Source organism: Danio rerio, chromosome 19 (assembly GCF_052040795.2).
Source record: "Danio rerio strain M-AB ecotype USA chromosome 19, GRCz13ab, whole genome shotgun sequence".
NCBI lineage: Eukaryota > Metazoa > Chordata > Actinopteri > Cypriniformes > Danionidae > Danio > Danio rerio.
In genome coordinates, this window is record NC_141039.2 from 25,145,838 (window position 1) to 25,167,999 (window position 22,162).

Genomic DNA, 22,162 nt, shown 5'->3' on the forward strand with positions numbered 1-22,162 from the left:
AGCTGATAGAGGCAGACTCCCCTGCTTGAATAGACAGGCACTCAGGAGACTGAACCTCTTGATGAGACTCTGAGAGAGGAAAAACAAATTAAAACAAAAAACAAAATTGAAATTGAAAACCATAAAGATATATTTGAAAGCTTAACAATTTTGTTCAAAAATATATATATATTAAAAAATAAACAGGACATCATAATAGAAAATATCTGAACCTCGAGTGAGCAGAAAAAGTGTCTCCAACATTAGAATAAAAGAAATCATTGTTGTGTGTGAGTGTTTGTGTAGATGTCACACACTAATAATCATCAGCACAGTTTTAAACGCTCAGTGTTCGGTATATATGCAAAACACTCTGAACTCAAAATTACATTCAGTTGCATCTTGGAATTTGGTTTGTAAAAAGTCAAAATCTAAATAACGTATTTGTAACATTGTATTAACTACATTAATTTTTTATTATCATTATTAAAACTTTCATTTGACTGAGCAAAACTAAACTATGATACAGTATGTGTTATTTTGAGTGTTCTGTCAGCATGAATTAGTGCAGATGATTGGGTTTATATCACTGTGGTGAACTTTCGGTAGAGGCACTCGACTGTCAGTTGGAAGTAAGTAAATCTCTTTCTATGTTGTGTTTAGGAATATACAATAATCTTAAAAGATACATTTAAAAAATATTATATTTGTGCTTTTAGTGTGTTTGCAGGGTTTGAGTTTATGCTCCAAATCTTTATGCTGAACTCATGTTAAAAAGGTTCAATTGTTTAAGCTTCTGCCTGTGAGGCTGGTATTTACTGGATTTATATTTGTCATGTTTTAAAAATACTATTTTATGAAATATCAATGTAAAGAAGTCATGTTTCCAGTTCAAAGTCATGTCTGTTGTATAGTCAAATGTCTTTAGAATAGCAAAAAAATAAATAAATTAATAGTTTTACTGAATTAGAAAGTCACAATAAAAATTTTTTAGCTAATGAATTTACTAAAATGAACGAGCAACCAACAAACAATTTATTATTGCATTTGTTCATATTTTTACATTAGCTAATGAGAATCAAGTTAATTTTTATTTCTTGTTAACTCACAAAGAATTAACTGATGTAAACGAGTGACGTTGTATTTTAATAATGCATAACGAAATGTTGGATTGTGATCAATAAAGTACAAGTATTATAATTTAGATGTTAATAAACACATTAACTAACAAATAATGGGACCCGTGACAAAGAAATCAGGGTTAATAAAATATAAAAAATCTGAGTACAAGTAAATTCTGAATATACTGTTGCAAATATGTTTAGGTTTAAATAAATATAAACACATCCTTACGTTTTTCCTTTATTTACAGACCAATTAAATGCATATTTAGCTCACAGACACATTTGAACTCTTTAACTGCCAGCTCTAGCAAATGGTTGACCATGTTTTAACTGGTTTAAATAATGGCTGTTAAAGTCATTTAAAGAATGACTGTTTTAAATAATGGTTTACTACATAGCATTGTTGGTTTACAAAAAATAAATAAATTAATTAAACAAACATATAATCATGTTGCACTACTACATTTGATTTTGGTTTTATTGAGAAAAGAAAGAAAGAAAACGTGTTAAATGAAAATCTGAAATATTTGATGGCATACTTCAAAAAATAAAGATGATTTAGAAATGTTTTATTTTAATATCTTTTTTTAAATAACTTATTCTTACACCTCTTTTTTTTTCAGATTTTTCATAGTATACTGTATGTACACTGTAAAACCCAAAAAGTTAAGGTAACTCAAACCATTTGAGAAATCGTTTGCAACAAACCATTTAGGTTTAAAACTAGTCCTAATGAGTACTGTGAACTTACTCCATTTAAGTAAAAGAAGCTATTTGAGTACAGTAAAATCCAATAAATGAAGAGCACTCAAACCAACTGAGTACTGTAAAACCCAATAAGTTAAGGCAAATCAAACCGTATGAGGAAACAGATTGCTACAAACCATTTGAGTTAAAAAAATAAATCTATATGATTACTCTGAACTTTCTCCATTTAAGTTGAAGTAATGAGGTTTTTAATTACACTGTTAGACATTTCTGTAAATTACACAGTTATTTACTGTATTTCACCCAGTATAATACTGCAAATTCCTTTTACGGTAAATAACTGTATTTACCGTTGCATTATGGGAATTTAGTGTGACGTCGAACAACATATACAGCGATGTACTGTATTTGTAAAAAATTTGTGTATTATACTGTATTTTCCACAACTGCTTCGACGCCACCTTGCGGCGATTCGACTACTCTGCAACACATTTTGCCTGGAGGACAATTTGCCTGGAGGACAATTTGCCTGGAGGACAATTTATTAGCGTGCCTGACTAACATGCTGGATTTAACAAACTTTAATCTGGTAAACTGAGGCAGTGTTTCATTTTACAGAATGTTTTGTGGACGAGAATAGAACAAAGTAATGTATAAAGTTGGCTAATATTATTTTCTCTGGCTTGGAGTTATTTCGCCCATTTGAGAAATGTTACTTTGAATATTCGATCAGAATTAGCATGCCAGTATGACTTGAAATCAACATTAACACTGTTTATTTGACCGTGAGCAATGTTGTACTTTGATAGTCACTAATGGCTGCTAATATGATTTCGCTATTTAGAGTTTGCAAATAATACTTTTATGAAATTATATTATTAAGGGGAAAGTCTGAATCTGCTAATATAAAACCAACTTTACCTCTATACATTATGCTAATAACCACCTTTTTGCTATTTATTGTTTGCTAACTATTTTTTTTTATCACAACTCTTGACATTTGGTTTAACATAATTGTTACCATTATATATATTTTTTTCTGTTTAGATATGGCTCTGGCACAGCAGCAGGTTTTGTTTGAAGAAGAAAACAGCATTTCGGAGGAACATCTTGACCAGTAAGCAACCAAGGTAAACAAATAAAAAAAAAAAAGTTGTGTGGAGGTTGTGGATTGTAGCATGGTATTCTTATCTGTATTTTTGGCTTTTTTATGGTCTCAATATAGAATACTGGGAGCCTGCCTGTGCAAACTGGACCTCATACAACAGTAAGTACTGTACATCTATTTGTTTCTCAATATAGTAACATTACTTTTAATACAAAATGTGTCACATGTTTAGTTGCTAGTTAAATAAAAGATTTGTTTCCCTTTTTTATTAAACCATTTAGTTGGGTTTATTTTTTTTTCATCTTTGTTTATAATATTTTTGAGCAGATTGAGGTCTGTCATGGGTCAGACATTTCGTAATACAATTATTAGTATTGGGACACATGCATTTGTCTATGTATTAAATGTCTTTTTCCCCATTTCTGCCTAAATATTTTTTTTGTGTAAATAATTCCAGAGGATGAAACAAAATGCACAGCAACAACCAGAGTGAGCCAGAAGAAGACAGGAGAAGTAATGAAGAGAATGACAACCATGAACAACAGTGTGTTATCCTTCTTTTATCGGCTAACTGAGAACTTGGATTAGTGAGAAACTCTCAATAATTGTATCAGTATTCAGTCTGTTTTAGTTTATTGGGAATACATAAAACAAATTGTCTAATCTGTCCTGCAGTGAATCACCCCATTACAAATGCTACAATGTTTTTGTAAAACCTTGTTGGGGAAAAAAAATAACAGGACATTCTGGTTAGTTCTCTTTTAAACATGGTAATGAGCAGGTTATGAGCAGGAGCCAGTTGCTCAGTACCAGCTGAAAACTAGCCCAACCCAGCTGCCTTGCTTCAAAATAACTAACCAGTTCATCTGATTTTTTTTTTTTTTTAACAAGCTTCTTCTATGCTTATGTTAGTCTGTTTCTTCTTATCCAGAGGTCTTCATAATCCTGGACTGGGCCAAATCCTGACCAGATGCTGTGGTGTTCATGGAGAAGTGATTCCTGAAAGACACACGTGATCAATGAGCTTCTGCATTGATCCAATGGGCCAGCCTGACCACCCGCTGGTGACCTTTCAAGCCTCCGGTGCCTAGACTGTGGCATTGCACAAGTTTGGCTAGAGAAGAACTGGTCGTGCCCAACTGAGCCTGGTTTCACTCAAGGGCTTTTATTCTACACTTTCGTCAGGTGGTGAAGTTTGTTCCATGCCACTGTCGCCACTGGATCGCTTGGCTTCGATTGGTGGATCGGTGGATTTGCTCTTCAGTGTTTGGACTTTCAGCAGTGACATATACTGCTTCAATTCTGAAAACTGGACTGAAGCAGCTTCAATTTACAAGAACTTCTATGTTAAGCTGCTTTGACATCATTGATCTACATTGTAGAAGTGCAATAGAAATAAAGATGAATTGCATTTGAACATGTGAATTCAGACCCTGTTGAGTATTTGACACTAGAAATTGTAATATTTTTAAGTTGGGTTGTTTCTGAGTCGGCTAATAGTTACAAATATTTATTTTTCCAACAATATGCAATTCAGACAAATAAATTATTATTGTACATGTATGTTCTAGTGCTTTGTGTTATTTATTTATTTTTAATCTGTTGATTTTAATGCTTAATGTAATTTTCACACATTTTCCTTAAATGCTTTAAGCATTATTAATGTTTTAAAGAATGGAAAATTTTGTAATTGTGTCTGGTTTAATGTCAGTAGTACTTAGTACAATTGTTTTTTTTTTCTCTCAACAGTATGCAGGTCAGACACTTAAATTAGTTTTGTACATGTATGTTCATGTGCTTTGTCGTTTTCAATGTTTTTTTTTCTTAAAATAAAATATTTTGAATGATTAAAATGTAATGTTTTTACACATTTTTCTTAAATGTTTTAAGCATCTCCAATGTTTTAAATAAAGAGTGTTTATTTTGTTAATATTTTGTAATTGTGTCTTTTTTATGTCAATAGTATTAAAATAATATTAATAAAATTATATTATAAAATATTAAGGACAATATTAAAAGGTTTACAGTAGCTAACTGTTTACTTAGGTTTTTACAGTAGTTAACCATTTTCAGACACTACGGTAACGGATTTACGGTTGTATACTGTAAATCTCAAATACAGTAACTTACTGGCAACAGTGTTGCCAGTAAGTTACTGTAAAAACCCTTTGAAATGTCTTACAGTGTAGTCCATGCAGCTTTCTTTATCAGTCTGTTTAAACTAGACTGGGTCCCCATTGTCTAGCAATATTCATAGCTAGCTCAAAGAGCTGCATGTTAGAGAGTGCAAACAAGCGCCTTCTGATGCTCCAGAGTTTTCTCCACTGTTTTGACATTCTGCTTGTATAATTTCAGTTATTTTTCTTTACCATTTACTGTAGCTCTGTAGTTATAAGTATGCACTATTCCTTCTTTACAGCAGTCCGGCTCCCTTTTGAGGCGAGGATATCTTTCACTTTTGATCGTCGTCTCTCCTTGGACACCCACTGGCTAGCTTAGCAGAAATAGTGGCCCAATCGCTGTCATGGTCCTTGTATCACTGGATTTGCCCCACAACCACTGAAGAGGAAAGATCCCAGACAAGCCCCCACAGTTTGTTATAGGCCACAGGCATGGTTGCCGCAATAACAAAAAGAATTATGATCTGTAAAATTAATGAAAACACTGAGACAAAAGCAAGACAGGACATGTGATTCTTTCTCCAGATTACGTCTATTAAATCATTTAAACTCAAGTACATTTCTTTTAATAAATGCAGGGTTGCCAACTTTCACGCATTCGGCGTGAGAGTCACGCAATTGACTGTTTTCTCACGCTCTCACGCCACACATCCATTTTCTCACGCAGAAAAATCCTCCCCGTGAATATTTTTTCCCTTTATAATAAAGACGGTTTTAAAGACTTTTATCGTTTTATAAAGATGTTATTCTGTCTGTGCAACCGATCCAACGCTGGTGAAAGCATCGTAATCAAAAACAAACTGACGCATGCGCACAGAAAACATACCTGAGCGCCTCTCGCACCGCCCCTGCTTGACGCCAATACGCTGCTTGCGATGCCGCTCCTGGTATGAATCCCGGGTGTGTGAACATGCATGCCAGTGCTCGCTGCTAGTGCGTTGAACAACAATAGCGGGGTGAGTGGGGCAGCTTGTTAAGCGCACAGCATCATGTTTTGATGCGATGGATTATGAACCCGGTTTAAATCTATCAGGGAGTTTAGACTTAATAAACCTAATTCTTGGTCATAACATAAGTCAGGTCTAAGAAAACACAATAGAGAATTCTATAAAACATATGTTTTGTGTTTTATACAATCTGTACAATTTCATTCTACTGAAATTAATATTCATTTATTAATTTTCCTTTAGCTTAGTCTCTATTTCAGAGGTCACCACAGCGGAATGAACTGTCAACTGTTCCGGCATATTTTTTACCCAGTGGATGCTCTTCCAGCCGCAACCCAGTACTGGGAAACACTGGGATACACACACACACACACACACACACACACACACACACACACACATACACACACACACACTGATGCACTACAACCAATTTAGTTCATCAATTCCCCTGTAGTTCATGTGCCACTCGAACCAGTGACTGACCTTCTTGCTGTGAGATGACAGTCCTAACCACTGAGCCACCATGCTGTCATGAAATTAATATGTTTATTAATATATTTCTTAAATGATCTTAGCATATCACTTCGGTTGTATCTTTACATTGTTTTCCAGTTACATTTAAAATGTTTTTTTTTTTCATTTATTTATTTATAATAGAATAATTGTATAATAGTAATGATACTCTAATTTGTAATGTATATTTTAAAAACTATTTATTAAAATAATATATTTATCATTTTATATATTTATAAGTAAACGGAGCATGGCTTTGTTGTGGGGGCGTGGCTTGTGAATATGGCCGTGGCTTAAATTCTCACTCCAAGCTAAAGCCAAAAGTTGGCAGCCCTGATAAATGCATTCTCTGTCTAGCATTTTTTACTGTATATTGAGCACAAATAAAGTGTGTTTACATGAATTAGCTTCACCAATCAGATATATAAAAACTTCCTGCTGCACATTCACTCAAATCAGAGTAGATATCCTACCAGTTACCAATAACAGTGCAATATTGCATTAATTTCCCTGAGACATAGTACTATCACAAATGTAAATTGTTCAAAAGTATTCTTCAACACTCAAAAATACACTGTATGTGCTAGAAATTGGCTTACTTAAACTGGGATTTTACATTTGAAAGTGTACAGTAACTTTAACAGATTGCGTAAAACCACACTGAAGAAATAAAGCCATTACTACTACACATAATATCAAAACTGTGAACAGAATAGCATATACAGTATGTCACAAAAGTGAGTACACCCCTCCCATTTCTGCAAATATCTATTTATAACTTTTCATAGGACAACACTGCAGAAATGACTCTTTGACACAATGAATAGTAGTCAGTGTAAAGTGTTAATAGCAGTGTAAATTTATTGTCCTCTCAAAATAACTACAAATACAGCCAATAATAGCTGAACCCCTGGCAACAAAAGTGAGTACACCCCTAAGTGAAAATGTCAAAATTGAGCACAATTAGTAATTTTTCTTTCCCTGTGTCATGTAACTCATAAGTGTTACACTGTCTCTGATATCCACAGATAGCAGGTAAGTTAAATTTAGTATAAAAGCTCTTCCACTCTCTCAACCAGGCCACTGAAAGTTCAACATTGCACCTCATGGCAAACAACTCTCAGAAGACCTGAAACAAATTGTTGCCTTACATAAAGATTGCCTAGGCTATAAAACGATAGCCAACACTCTGAAAGTGTGCTGCAGCACAGTAGCCCAGACCATTCAGGGCTTTAAGAGGAAAGGTTCTTCCCAGAACAGGCCTCGCCATGGTCAGCCAAAGAAGCTGAGTGCACGTTCTCAGTATCACATCTAAAGATTGTCTTTGAAAAAACAGACGAATGAGTGCTTCCAGCATTGCTACAGAGATTGAAAATATGGGAGGTCAGCCTGTCAGTCCACAGACCGTATGCCGCACACTGCATCAAATTAGTCTGCATGATTGTGGTCCTAGAAGGAAACCTCTTCTAAAGACGATACAAGAAAGCTTGCAAACAATTTGCTGCAGACATGCAAACTAAGGGCCAGGATTACTGGAACCATGTCCTGTAGTCTCAGACCAAGATAAACCCATTTGGTTCAGATGGTGTCAAGTCTGTGTGGCAGCAACCAGGTGGGGAGTACAAAGACAAGTGTGTCTTGTCTACCATTAAACATGATGGAGGGAGTGTCATGTTCTGGGGCTGCATGAGTGCTGCTGGCATTGGGGAGCCACATTTCATTAAGGGGAAACATGAATTTTAACATGTACAGTTCTGTGACATACTGATGCAGTTCTCTCAGGAAACTGGACTGCAGAGCAATGTTCCAGTATGATAATGACCCCAAACACACCTCCAGGATGACCACTGGCTTGCTAAAGAGGCTGAGGGTAAAGATGATGGACTGGCCAAGCATGTCTCCAGACATAAACCCCATAGAACACCTCTGGGGCATTCTAAAAAAGAAGTGTCAAATGTCCACCACTTCCATGATGTTGTGATGGAGGAGTGGAAGAGAATTTCAGTGGCAAGCTGTGAAGCTCTGGTCAACTCCATGCCCAAAAGAATTAAAACCATGCTGGGAAATTATGGTGGCCACACAAAATATTGACATTTCACATTTTTACTTAGGGGTGTACTCACTTTTGTTGCCAGGGGTTCAGCTATTATTGGCTGTATTTGTAGTTATTTTGAGAGGACAAAAAATTTACACTGCTATAAACACTTTACACTGACTACTATTCATTGTGTCAAAAAGTCATTTCTGCAGTGTTGTCCTATGAAAAGTTATAAATAGATATTTGCAGAAATGGGAGGGGTGTACTCACTTTTGTGACATACTGTATATATAAAACTACAAATACTAATATATTTAATGCTAAGATTTTGTTAGCCAATAATTTGCTAAAACTTCCCACACTCAGGTCATAAACAGTACACTTTCTTTAGGATGCATGTAAACTATTTACTTAAACTTTATATAAATGTTTGATTTGAGTTTATGGATCGCTTTTAGTTTTCTGTAAAAACGTATTATATACTTACTCCAGATGCAGACTGAGAGTGTCCAAATAACGACAGCTATTAAAGTCATGTTTGCTTTTGAATCTGTTATGATGAAGAAGAGCTGTCAGTGATAAAATCATAAAGTCACAGATCTACAGTATAAAGACCTTCAGAGCACTGAGGCATGAGCTCCAATGCAAAACATCTTCAACAACGTAAATGTTCTTTCTAAAAACAAGAAACTCCCACACTGGCATGAAACGCATTTTAACTGACAATCTGCATATATTTTTTTTCTTCTTGGGCAATTCTAAAATTGTAAATAATAATAATAAATATTTAAATAAAACATAAAAACATCTCAGTTTCTGACCAATAAATATAAACAATTAGGGGCTTTAATAAATAATAGTGTTAAGCCATTTTGATTTTTTTTCAACCTAATGTTACAAGCACACAATATACAACTGTACATCGATCCATCACAGTCTCACTTATAAATTAATCCAAGTTAAAGATTAAATCAGATTAAATACTCCATAATAATGTCACACACTAATAATCATCTGTGCTGTTTTAAGTGTTTAGCGTTCAGTTATGCAAAACACTATGAACTTTAAATTACATTCATTTAGAATAAACAAAACTAAATAACCTAAATAATTTATTATCATTAACTTACTTTATTTTTTCAAAACCATAATCCAATTTTCAGTCTTTGACATAAGTTTTCAATTCCTTTAACATTATCTAAAACACAACACACAATTTTCTAACTAGCACACCCAAATCAAAATCCCATAGGACTTTATCAGTCTCTTACATTCACTGCTCATATGTGCAAACACTTACTGCTTTACTCAACACAATCCAGTAAATAGCTTAGAAGAGGCCTTTGAATGTTTCAAAGAACATGAACAGTGCATGCAAACAATGCAGAGAGTAATGTGAGCTGAAGGAAGAGACAGAAGAGTGGGAGTACAATTGGTCATGTGATCAACAATCAACCAGTAGAATTCGAGTTGATTGATAGTGGTATAACATCTACTGTGATGTGAACATGTTCTAATGCACACATACAGTAATAGCTATTTCAGCATAACACTCAATATAATACAATTCACACATTTTACCCCTTCTTCATATATTTACTATATGCAGTGCTCTGCATCAAAATTTGGTGGGTGTAAGAAACCATATTTGCTGTAACAGTATAAATATATATATATATATATATATATATATATATATATATATATATATATATATATATATATATATATATATATATATATATAATAAAAAAATTATGTTTGGTTTATTTCCGAAAACCTATATTCATATTTTGTCTCTCTTTCCTTCCACATCTTTTTCATTATTATATACAGCAGCCGGATATAGCAAAATACCATCATACCAAACATGCTTTATTATCAATCTTGAGCTAAGTGTGAACTCTTGAAGTGTGATTTATTTATAAACTAGTTTTGAGAGGATCACATGCTTATGTTTGATCACAGTTGGTCCCGCATTAGCTAATACAAGACGCGCCAATCAGATAAATCCCAAGTTACTATAAAAAATTTTTTTTTTTTAGTTTCTCACCTCAATCATCTTCAACTTGAGGAATCCCTCCTTCCACCCCTACTTCTCCTCCATTTTCCAGATAGGGTGGCATGGTGGCCCAGTGATTAGCACTGTTGCCTCACAGCAAGAATGTCACTGGTTTAAGTCCTTACCAGGCCAGTCAGCATTTCTGTGCAGAGTCTGCATGTTCTTCCCATGCTCGCATTGGTTTCCCCGGGTTTCCTGGTTTCCTCCCATCGTCCAAAGACATGCAACATAAGTAAATAGAATATTCAAGTAAATAGTTGCAGAAAATTTACTAATACAAAGCAGCATCATAGACGAACCCTTCATCAGCTATCTAGGATATTCTGAGTCAACCTAATCTCACGAGGAAATGTAAGTATTTTACATTTTGTCAGTTTAGTGGCTAACTGGGTGATGAGTAAATCCTACTAAATTGTACAAATTAGATTGTACAAATTCATACGAATTAGCCACTAAATCAAAGAGTTACGAATTGCTGTGAGACTGCGTTGTCTGAGCACAGGGCTCTGTCCCGGAACAGCATGGCAAACACATTTTATTATCAATCATCTGCTAAGTGTGAACTTTTGAGGTGGTAATATTCATATTCGGATATATTATCAGTAAAATGTGTTGGAGTGTGTCATTCATTCATTCATTCATTTTCTTGTCGGCTTAGTCACCACAGCGGAATGAACTGCCAACTCATCCAGCACAATTTTACACATCCGATGCCCTTCCAGCCACAACCCATCTCTGGGAAACATCCACACACACATTCACACACTAAGTACAATTTAGCTTACTCAATTCACCTGTACTGCGCTGTGGGGGTAACCAGAGCAATAAGAGGAAACCCACGCAAACACAGGGAGAACATGCAAACTCCACACAGAAACACCAACTGAGCCGAGGATCGAACTAGCGACCCAGTGACCTTCTTGCTGTGAGGCGACAGCACTACCAACAGCCTGTTGGAGTCTGTCATTAATGAAAATCATCAGTTCAGCAGCCTAAAGAGTATCTGTATGTTTGTGTGTAAAATCAGTGAAGCAAATAACGATCAACATCAACATTTGCAGAAGCTCAAAACTGCAGGGCTGAAAACTCAACCAAGGGTGTTTTTGTACAAGGTTTTTTCACTGTGTGAACACCCAGTCATGTCTCCCAGACTCAGAGACTCCCTTAGTGTATTGACTCTGGCAGTAATAAACTCCTGAATCTTTAGGCTGGACTCCACTGATGGTCAAAGTAAAAACTGTGTGGTCTGCATTTTCACTGCCACTGTATCTAGAAGAAACACCTGAAGCTCTGTTTGAAGTGTAATAGATTAAGAGTTTATGTGTTTTTCCAGGAAAATGATGATACCAGGACATACAGTACTGGGAGGTGTTTTTTAAACTCCAACAATTCAATGCTGGTTTATGATTACAGTGAATAGTGACAGTCTGATCAGGCAGCACAGTTTGATTTTCAGATTGAGTCAGAATCTGCCCCACAGAACCTGAAAAAAAAGAAAGAAAACACTGTAAAATAACTCCACAGACTGAACATTCAATATATCTTACTCTTGCACTATATACTAAGTTTATTTATTTTGCATATAATGTACAACTTAATTGATGACAATAAAGATCTTGAATCAAATAAACATATATGCACAGATCATAAACAATATATGATTTGTATTAGTAAATCATGTATACTCTACAGAACCTGATAAAATTAAACTCCACAGAATGAGCACACAATATTTATTTCACACTACAAATACTAAGACATTTAATGCTAATGTTTTGTTGACTTCACATGCTCATGTTTACAACATAATGCATGTAAATGCTCACTGAAACATAGTAAATGCTTGATTTCAGCTTCTGTAATTTCATGATGTGAATTTTTATATACTTACTCCATGTGCAGACTGAGAGTGTCCAAATAATGACAGCTATTACAGTCATGTTTGCCTTTTGAATCTGTTATGATGAAGAAGAGCTGTCAGTCATAAAATCATAAAGTCACAGGTCTATAAAGACCTCCAGAGCACTGAGGCATGAGCTCTAATGCAAAACATCTTCAACAATGGAAATGTTGATGAACAAGAAACTCCCACAATGCCAAGAAACACATTTTAACTGGTAATTCATTCATTTCCTATATTCGGCTTTGGGTAGTCTCTTTATACAGCTTTAGCTTAATCTCTTTATTTTTACAGCAGAATGAACTGCCAACCTATCCAGCATAAAATATGTTTTACACAGCGGATGCCCTTCCAGCTGCAGCCCAGTACTTGGAAACACCCATACACACTCATTCACACACTACAGCCAATTTAGTTTATTCAAGTCACTTAAATTGCATGTCATTGAACTGTGGGGGAAACCAGAGCACACGGAGGAAACCCACACGAATAAGGGGAAAACATGCAAACTCCACACAGAAACGGCAACTGACCCAGCTGGCACTCGAACCAGCGACCTTCTTGCTGTGAGGTGACAGTAACCACTGAGCCACTGTGCCACCCTTTAACTGCTAATTTCATCTGGATAAACCTTTTTCCCCCTGACAATCTTCTAAATGAAAAAAAAATGAATGAATAACTAGTGTTTAATCAACAAATATTTACAAATGAGAGCTTTATGTTTTGGATGTTGAGCCATTTTGAACTTTTATTTTTTGCTAATTTATTTACAGTGTACACACAGCATTACAGCATTACATCTATCCATCACTGTCACATTTACAAATGAATTTAAATTAAATATTAAATACCCCAGTAACTCTTTAAGGTTGTATTAGTTAATGTTATTTGAAGCATTTACTAACATGAACAAACAATGAACATTACATTTATTGCAGTATTTATCCATAGCTATTATTGTTAGTCGAAAAAAACAGTCATATATTGCCAGTTCTTGTTAACTCACAATGCATTAACTGATGTTTACAAGCACAATCGTGGATTATAATAATGCATTAGTAAATGTTACATTTAATAAATGGTTTACATGTATTTCTCATACTTAATTCATGATAGTAAATACAAATTAATTAAAACTAGCATTAACTAATGAAACTTTACTGTAAAGTGTGACCAATAACTCATCTTTTCTAAATAAAAAATAAGCTTACCGAAGAACTCTCTAGATCTTTCCGTAAATGCATTTCAGAGAGTGACATTCATGAGGCTTAAGGTGCTTTCACACCTGTGAATCGATTCAGTTGTTTCGAAACAGAGATTACAAATGTTACATTGTTGCTCTTTGCTCTTGGAGCGGTTTGCTTTCACACTGTAAAGTTTCTAATCGGACCAAAAGAGCTAAAACAAGTGATGTGTGAGTTAACTCTCCTCACATTGGTCAGAGTGTCAGGGTTTATTTTCCAGCGTCCCGCTAAACTGTCAGGAGAGGTGGTGGTTTGGTGGTGATTGACAGAGTGCGCGAGAAGGGTGCGCGACGATGCCTATTTGAGGACCGGGAGGGAGATGCGACATTACCGGGAGATCATCACTCGTTTGCGGGCATCCGGAGACTCGCGAAACTTCCCACCATACTCATAATTCTCTCTTCATTAAAACACTTTGATATAACCGCGATCGGATCGATTAGCTTTCTCATTGCAATCGAACATGAAGTGTAGGTGTGAAAGCACCCTTAGTATCTCTTGAGGGTCTCAGGTTTAGGGTTACAATTCTTGCTTGTAGGTTTTAGAAACTGCAGGTTCAGTGGCAATGTTTTAAAAGGTTTTAGAAATCTGGATCTGACACAATTTCAGGTAACGTATTCAGAGTTTCACATTTAGTTATGTATATAGCTAGGTCTAGTGGATTTATAAGGTTTAGTTTACAATTATTTTAATTAACATAAACTTTATGACAATTATCCAATAATTCTAATACTGTAATTTCTGAAAACATACTCTAAAATAATATTTTTATTCTCCCTCTGCTTTATGTCTATTTATTTGGTGAAATTGGCAATGTGTGTAACATGTTTTAGAAAGCTGATAAATACAAGAATATTTACATTTCTAAAATCCATTGGACTTTGAAATCTCTACGACTTGTTGAGAAGTTATCTTTTGAGTATTTTTTTTAATTTATTTTTTTTTCCAGGGGAAACCAGAGCACACAGAGGAAACCCACATGAATACGGGGAAAACATGCAAACTCCACACAGAAACGGAGACTGACCCAGCTGGAATTCGAACCAGCGACCTACTTGCTGTTATTTTAAATGAAAGTTTTCTAATATTTTAATCAAGCTAAATTAATTAGCAATATGAAAGCTTTATGAAATTACTTGTTTAAAGGTATGTAGAATTAGAATTTTTTTTTTTAATCAGGCAAATACGCCATTTGCTCAACAAAAGCGGATGATATCTGTGATTGCAGGTTTTGGCCACCAGATGGAGACAGATTCCACCAAAATAAACGTCCCAAACTTACTCCATCTCTGGTACTTAGTTCCCCTGCGGATGGGGAACTCCAATGCTATGTGGAAACTTCCACTATCAGGTTTTTGTCAGAAACCAATCATTTGAAAGAGTAAAAAATTCGGGCCAATGAATGACAATAATTTGGCAGCGTCAGCATGCACAGCAGGCATCAATAGCCCCTTTCACACAGTGATACCGGTAAATATCCGGAAAATTTATGGAACAACTTTGCCGGTAGATTCAAAAAAGCGCTGTTCACACAGGTGAGGACGTTACGGATTTTTTTCTGGAAAAGACAATTTTGACATCATTAACCAGAAATGACCTCTAAATGGCTGCGCTTGTATTTGTAAACATTTGACTACGTTACAAACTCTGGATGGATCAGTGTTGTGAACAACTTTGATAAAAACATATAGAGAAACACTTTCACATGTCGAGATGTTCATGATGTATGTGTGTATGTGTGTGCTGGTTCACCAGCTGCTTCACGGGCACACGCGACGCAGAGCTTGAAGGTAAACAAACAACGGCTTATCATAAGCTTATTATCGATAATTATTTACACTGTTGGCATTAAGAAACATATAAATGTTATCTGACTAACATCTAGCAGCTAAAGGTGTCTGAAAAAATATTCAAATTTTCATAAACCGCACGGACGTGAATGCGTCTGACTGTTCTGATTGGCTAAAGTAGACGTCTCACGTCAGCACGTACTAGACGTGCACGCGCTCTTTTCGGCAATCTTTTGCAATGATCGACATCCTTTTCGCTTTCAGAGCCTTTCACAAGCTTCTGAGAGAGTCTTTGAGTGTATCTCCAACCAGTGTCTACAGAGAGTGATCAAGAAGTAGCTTCTCCTGGTCCAAAGCGCATATACGCACTGGCAGTGGATGCCGTCTCTTTGATGTCATGTCTGTTGTGTAAGAGCAACCCACCCCAGTTGTCCCACGCACTTCGATTGGCACTCGGCAAATCTAAGGATTACAGTGGGAGTAAATCCCCCTCCTTCGTGCTGCAGACCTCTCGCTCCTCCACGCGCTCCATCCAAGTTTCAGGTGAAGAGAAGCTCCCTCTTCGGATGGTCGCTCTCTCACTTCATGACACCGAGGATCAGATGTCCATCGCTGCATCAGAGGATGGGCTGTCATTGTCATTCCCGGGCTGCTTCTGCCATGGGCCTGGTAAAGGTTTATCCCCCAGCCCCGCGACAGGACCGACTAGATGGTTGTTATGTGGAGGATTCAAAGCCTTCCGTCCTCTTCTTCCCGGAAGAGCACAATAAGCTCACGCAGTTTTGAGGGCACTTTTTTCTGCTCAATCTGCATGTGCTTTCATCCTCACCATCCTTGGAGGGTGGGCTGTCAATGTCTGATGAGGATTCGTACCCGCTCCTCCCTCTGGGTTGATGAGAGCGGGGTCAAATCTAGAACAGACTTTGTGGCCGAACTTCTTCAGGCTGTTTCGGCCGTGGCTCTGGAGATGGTTTATCCCCCAGCCCCGCAGCCGGACCGACTAGAGGGGTGTGAAAACCCTTCTTCCTGGATACACACAGTAGGCTTACGCAGTGTGCTGCATGCGTCTCCACCCTGCATGCTATGGCCACCTACCAGCGCTAGCAAGCAGGTGCTGGCCCTGCTGCGTAAGGATGGTTCCGACCCAGATCTGGGCATGAGCTCCGCACCCTGGGAGGAACGATGGTCACATTAGGGGCCAGGAATGCCACCTCAGGCTAAACCTGGTGATGTGCGTGATGTTGACAAAGTTCACTTTCTTAACTTACCCATATCCCAGGCTGGCCTGTTCGGCGACACCGTCAGAGAACTGGCCCAGGAATTCACGCCGGTAAAGGAGCAGTCGGAAGCAATGGGTATATAATCTTCGGCGGGATTGTAAGACCGCTCCCTCCCACTAAGCCATCCACATCCACTGCTTTTCGCCGAGGGAGCTCACCTGTAGCTTTTTGCTCCGCTGCACCGCTTGTGCCTCTGGCCAAGCAGCTACGCCAATTATCTCGTAGGCAACCAGCGCGCCCCCCCCACCCCAGGGTGCCACTAAGTTTGGTAAATGGACCCCAAAGCATCCCTGAGACAGGCTATCTGGAGAGGAGACAATCTGCTCTTTCCCTGCTGGATGGCGGGGCTCTTCAGTTAAAGGGTAAAAAAAAAAAAAAACATCAAATCATCAAAGAAAGAGCACTTTTCTCCTTCCCCGCATGTGACACCCTGAACACTGCCAGTCTGGGATGCTATGCTTTCCAGCTCGCAGGATCAGTGCACTTCACCAATGGCTCACAGAGCGCGAGAAGATCTCCTTTCTCTCCCTATCGCAGCCCCTCCTCCGGAGTTCGGGTGCGGAATAAGAATGATCTCCCACGGGACCTTAGCGCTCCCCGGGCGAGCCCACCCACTCCGCAAAGCCTCACCTCTGGCATGTCAGCGATTGTACAGGCAGGTTCACTTGCGAGGGCTCTGCCTGCCTGGTTAGCGCGGGCCAGCTCATCGCAATGACTCATCTGTATGATCAGACTCGGCTATGCAATTCAGTTCGAGAAACGGCCTCCCAAGTTTACGAGAGTGTATTTCACCTGGGTCAGTCCTGTGTCCGCCCTTGTCTTGCGAGAAAAGATTGCTGTCCTCCTGGTGAAGGATGCAATCGAGCCGGCCCCTCCAGCCGAGATGGAGAGCGGGTTTCACAGCCCGTACTTTATCATGCCCATAAAGAGCGGTGGGCTACGACCAATCTAGATCTGCGCATTTTGGTCTGCTGCCTTCACAGGCGCACTTCGAAATGCTTACGCAGAGTGCATCAGCCGATGCCAGGTCCTCCCCTTCAGGCTCTCTCTGTCTCCGTAAGTCTTCGCCAAGCTCGCAAAGCACCTCCTTTCTCAGGTTGGAGCTGGACTCGATCATCATGAAGAACTAGTGCTGTACTGTCTGAGAGAGTTCCACAGAGTAAAGGTGGTCCCTCCGAAATCATTTCAGTTGCTCCTGGGTCATATGGCATCCGTACCCTCGGCCACGCCGCTCAGATTGCTCCATATGAGACCACTACGCCATTGGCTTCACAATTGGTTCCCCAGATGCGTATGGCACACGGGCACACACCGAGTGCATGCTGCTGTGACCTGTGGAAGGAAACCCAGCTGCATTGGCATATCAACTGATTAGAGCAGTTGGCAGTGTTTTTTGCTCCTCGCTGCCTTTTACCGGTGCTGAGCGGGAAACATGTGCTGGTCAGAATGGACAGCACAGCGGCGGTAGCACATATCATCGGTATGGGGGGTACGCGCTCCCGCCGCATGTCTCAGCTCGCCTGCCGTCTGTTCCCCTGGAGTCATACGCGGCTGAAACTGCTGCAGGCAGTTCACATTCCAGGCGAGCTCAACCATGCGCCCTACGGGCTTTCACGGCAGCTCCTTGTACCGGTAGAATGGCGACTACACCCCGAGTCTGTTCAGCTGACCCAGGTCTCCCTGTTTGCTTCTACCGAGAACGCCCATTGCCAGTACGTAAATACGCGTTTCCCCAGTGAGTCTACTCGCGCAGCTACTGTGCAAAGTCAGAACGATCGAGTAGCAGGTCTTGGTAGTTGCGCCTCTCCGGCCCAACCGGACCTGGATATCAGAACTCTTCCTCCTTGTGACGTCCTTCAGGACAGGTTGGAGCATAGGCTGTCGCCCTCCACTAGGGATGTCCCGATACAACATTTTAACTTCCGATACGATACCGATATTGCAGCCATCAGTCCGATACGATACCGATATAAATCCGATATCAGAACATATTATGAATACTTTATTTTTACCTATTTTGTTGAGTTGAATGTATGAAAGGCTAGATCAAACTGAGAACAAGTCAGCAACACTAAGTATGAAAAAAACAACCAGTTTATTAACTATTGGTTGCATAAATGTAAACCTTTTGCATAATAATATATAAAATTAATTAAAGAATAAATATTAAGACCCAGAAAAATATCTTAATTGAATAAACAAAAATACATTTTTAAAGTGCAAAATGCTAATTAAAGGTCACTTCAGTTATTTATTTTTACCATCAGCAAAAAGTAGAAACTGCTGAGAGCGGGAACCTTAGAAAAAAAAATATTGTTTATTGAACAACTGTTAAAGGTTCAGTGTCCAAAATTTAAATTTCACACACAGCTTTTTGATAAATTTTTGATCCAGCTGAGCTGAAAAATAGCTTTCACACTGGGCAGCAGAAATAAGTTCTTGTTAAGTTAATAAAAATGTGCAGTATGGTTAGTACAAACATTTACATGATCAGAACTATTTCATCTGTGTTTGTATGATTAAGGCTGTATAAATATTCCCAAACATTATTAATTTTATAATATATATTGCACATATTATATTAAACATAAAAATACTTGCAGAGGCTAGATTGAAACTTACCTTTTCCCCACAGCACTTGAAATAATGTGACTTTTAAGAATAATTTTATTTATCAAAATTCATTATATTTGCATATTTGCACAGATTCCACCCTACTGCCCACATGGGAAAATTAGACAATGTAAATAACTGCAAACTGATGTGCAAAGCTGACACTGTTTATCAGAGCACTTTATCTTTCTGAGCTTTTTAAAGAAGAGTTAAACATGGGAATGTCTCTAATTAAATTTTCCTTCTGCCCCAAAAGTAATACCATTCTTTCTTTTAAACTGTAATGACCATCAGCAGCAGAATGATTTCTTATTCTTATTTAATAGACAATGAAAAAACAAAAATGTTTAGCATTTTACATGACACTGTTCCTTTCAGAGTGTTGAAGTAAAAAAAATGAAATAAAGAATAATAAATCCACTATTTCACTCCTATTATCCATGTGCACCACTGACAGGTCAAATCTGCTCCTTCTCTAGTCTTGGTGCTGCTGAGAGTTTGAGATTGAAAGTTTGCATATAAAATAATGTAGAAACGCAGCTAAAGAAAGCAGAATCCGGGACATGTTCTGCGATTTAAATCTTGGCTGAATGCAATTTTTTAAGTCCCAAATAGAGGACATGTCCGGGAAAAAGGTATTGTAGGCTTTTTTCTCTTCTCAAAGCTAAAGTCAGAGCAGGTGTCCAGCGCGTCTCTGTGGGTCTGCTGCAGTGGAGACTTTTCTCAGACACTGTTGTGATGAGTCAGAAGGCATTGAATCCATTTGCAAGCTTTATTAAGAGCACACATACAAACAAACACAAAGGGGCAATCCAGGAGACAGAACGTGGGACAGGCAAAAGTTCAAAGGCAGGCAGATATCTTACTGGTCAGAATAACAGGCTGGAGATCAGGGGCAGGCAGATGTCTTTCGTAATCGTAGAACAAGCACAGGGTCAGAAACACAGATCAGTCCGAAGCAGGGAGTAAGGAACGCTCAGAAATGACAGCCAGGCAAATCAAGACTTCGCAACGAACCGGAGCGTGAGTGCGGTATATATACACGAGAGCTGATGAGTTGCACCTGGACCGCAATCAGTGCCAGGTAGCAGGGCTTATGGGATTTTGAGTCCGTGAGTCGAATCAGAATTCTGGCGATGGTTCCCTCTGGTGGTGCACAAGAGGGTTGGCATCGCCCTCATTTACAACAGAACCCCCCTCCTGCGAGCGGCTCCTGAAGCGAGAAGGCACCTGACGCCGGGGTCTACCGCGCTGTCGGGGGGCTGGTTTCTCTGGGAACCTTTGATGAAACTCTTCCGTGAGAGTTGGGTCTAGAATATCTCTAGCATTCACCCAGGACCGTTCCTCTGGACCGTACCCTTCCCAGTCCACCAGATATTGGAGGGCGCCACCCCGACGTCGAGAGTCCAGCACTTCTCGAACGAGGTAAGCTTCCTCGCCCTCGATCATGACAGGTGGAGGGGTCCTGGTTTCCGATTCCTCCTCAACCGCCTCCTCTCGTGGACCACCAGCGGGTTTGAGTAATGACATGTGGAAAGTAGGAGAAATACGATAATGATTAGGCAAGGCTAAGCGAAAAGACACTGGAGTAATCTGGCGTACAATTTTGAATGGACCTACATACCTGGGACTGAGTTTGCGGCAGGGCAATCTCAGACGAAGGTCTCGTGTCGACAACCACACCCACTGCCCCGGTTGATACGTGGGTCCCTGGCGTCGGTGACGGTTCGCCTGAATCTCTCTCCTCCTGACTGCCCTCATGAGATGTCTGTGAGCCTGGTTCCAGACATCCTCACTCCGCTGCAGCCAATCTGTGACAGCAGGTAACTCAGTGGGTTCTCCGGACCATGGAAACAGGGGTGGTTGGTAGCCAAGAATACATTTGAATGGCGTAATACCCGTGGCTGGCTTTATTAATGAATTTTGTGCATATTCTGCCCACATTAGATAGCGACTCCAGTCGTGCTGTTGCTGATGACAGTAGGAACGTAAAAATCGAATGACTTCTTGATTCATACGTTCAGTTTGGCCGTTGGATTGAGGATGGTACCCAGAGGTGAGACTAACATTAATATTTAGATTTTTACAGAGAGCGGACCATACCCGGGAAGTGAATTGGGATCCCCTGTCTGAGACGATATCATCAGGTAAGCCAAACATTCGAAATACATGATTGCACAGAGCTTCTGCGGTTTCAAAGGCAGAGGGCAATTTGGGCAACGGTATTAGGCGACAAGCCTTGGAGAAACGATCAACCACCGTGAGAATGACTGTGTTGTTCTGGGAAACAGGGAGATCCGTAATGAAGTCCACCGCTATATGGGACCAGGGCCGTTGCGGAACCGGTAGCGGTTGTAACAGGCCAGCAGGGGTTTGGTGAGATGCCTTCGTGCTTTGGCAAATTTTACATTTCTGAACATAATTAATTACATCCTTCGTGAGGGACGGCCACCAGAAACGGGCTTTGACTAACTCCAAAGTTGCAGTGATGCCTGGATGCCCCGAACTGGGAGTGTCATGAATATGGGTCAGTAATCTGGTACGTATGTTATTGGGTACAAAAATCAGGTGGTTCGGACAGTCTACTGGAGGGTTGTTTTCTCGGTTGGCCTCTTGGATCTCGGTAAGTATGTCCCACTGTACTGGAGCCACTAGTAAGTTCGTAGGAATAAT

At 39.0% G+C, this 22,162-nt stretch overlaps 2 long non-coding RNA genes across 2 annotated transcripts; one reads left to right on the top strand and one right to left on the bottom strand.

Annotated features, from left to right (window-relative positions):
- The first annotated feature begins 366 nt into the window (after window positions 1–366).
- Window positions 367–4,847, top strand: LOC147832555 (uncharacterized). The gene is made up of 5 exons (XR_015517329.1): window positions 367–611; window positions 2,859–2,941; window positions 3,037–3,078; window positions 3,377–3,463; window positions 3,851–4,847. It is a non-coding gene; the product is annotated as an uncharacterized LOC147832555 (long non-coding RNA).
- Window positions 4,848–11,955: 7,108 nt separating this feature from the next.
- LOC147832556 (uncharacterized) lies at window positions 11,956–12,689 on the bottom strand. Its single transcript, XR_015517330.1, has 2 exons — window positions 12,554–12,689; window positions 11,956–12,145 (listed from the first exon to the last, which is right to left on the bottom strand). It is a non-coding gene; the product is annotated as an uncharacterized LOC147832556 (long non-coding RNA).
- Between the last annotated feature and the right edge of the window lie 9,473 nt (window positions 12,690–22,162).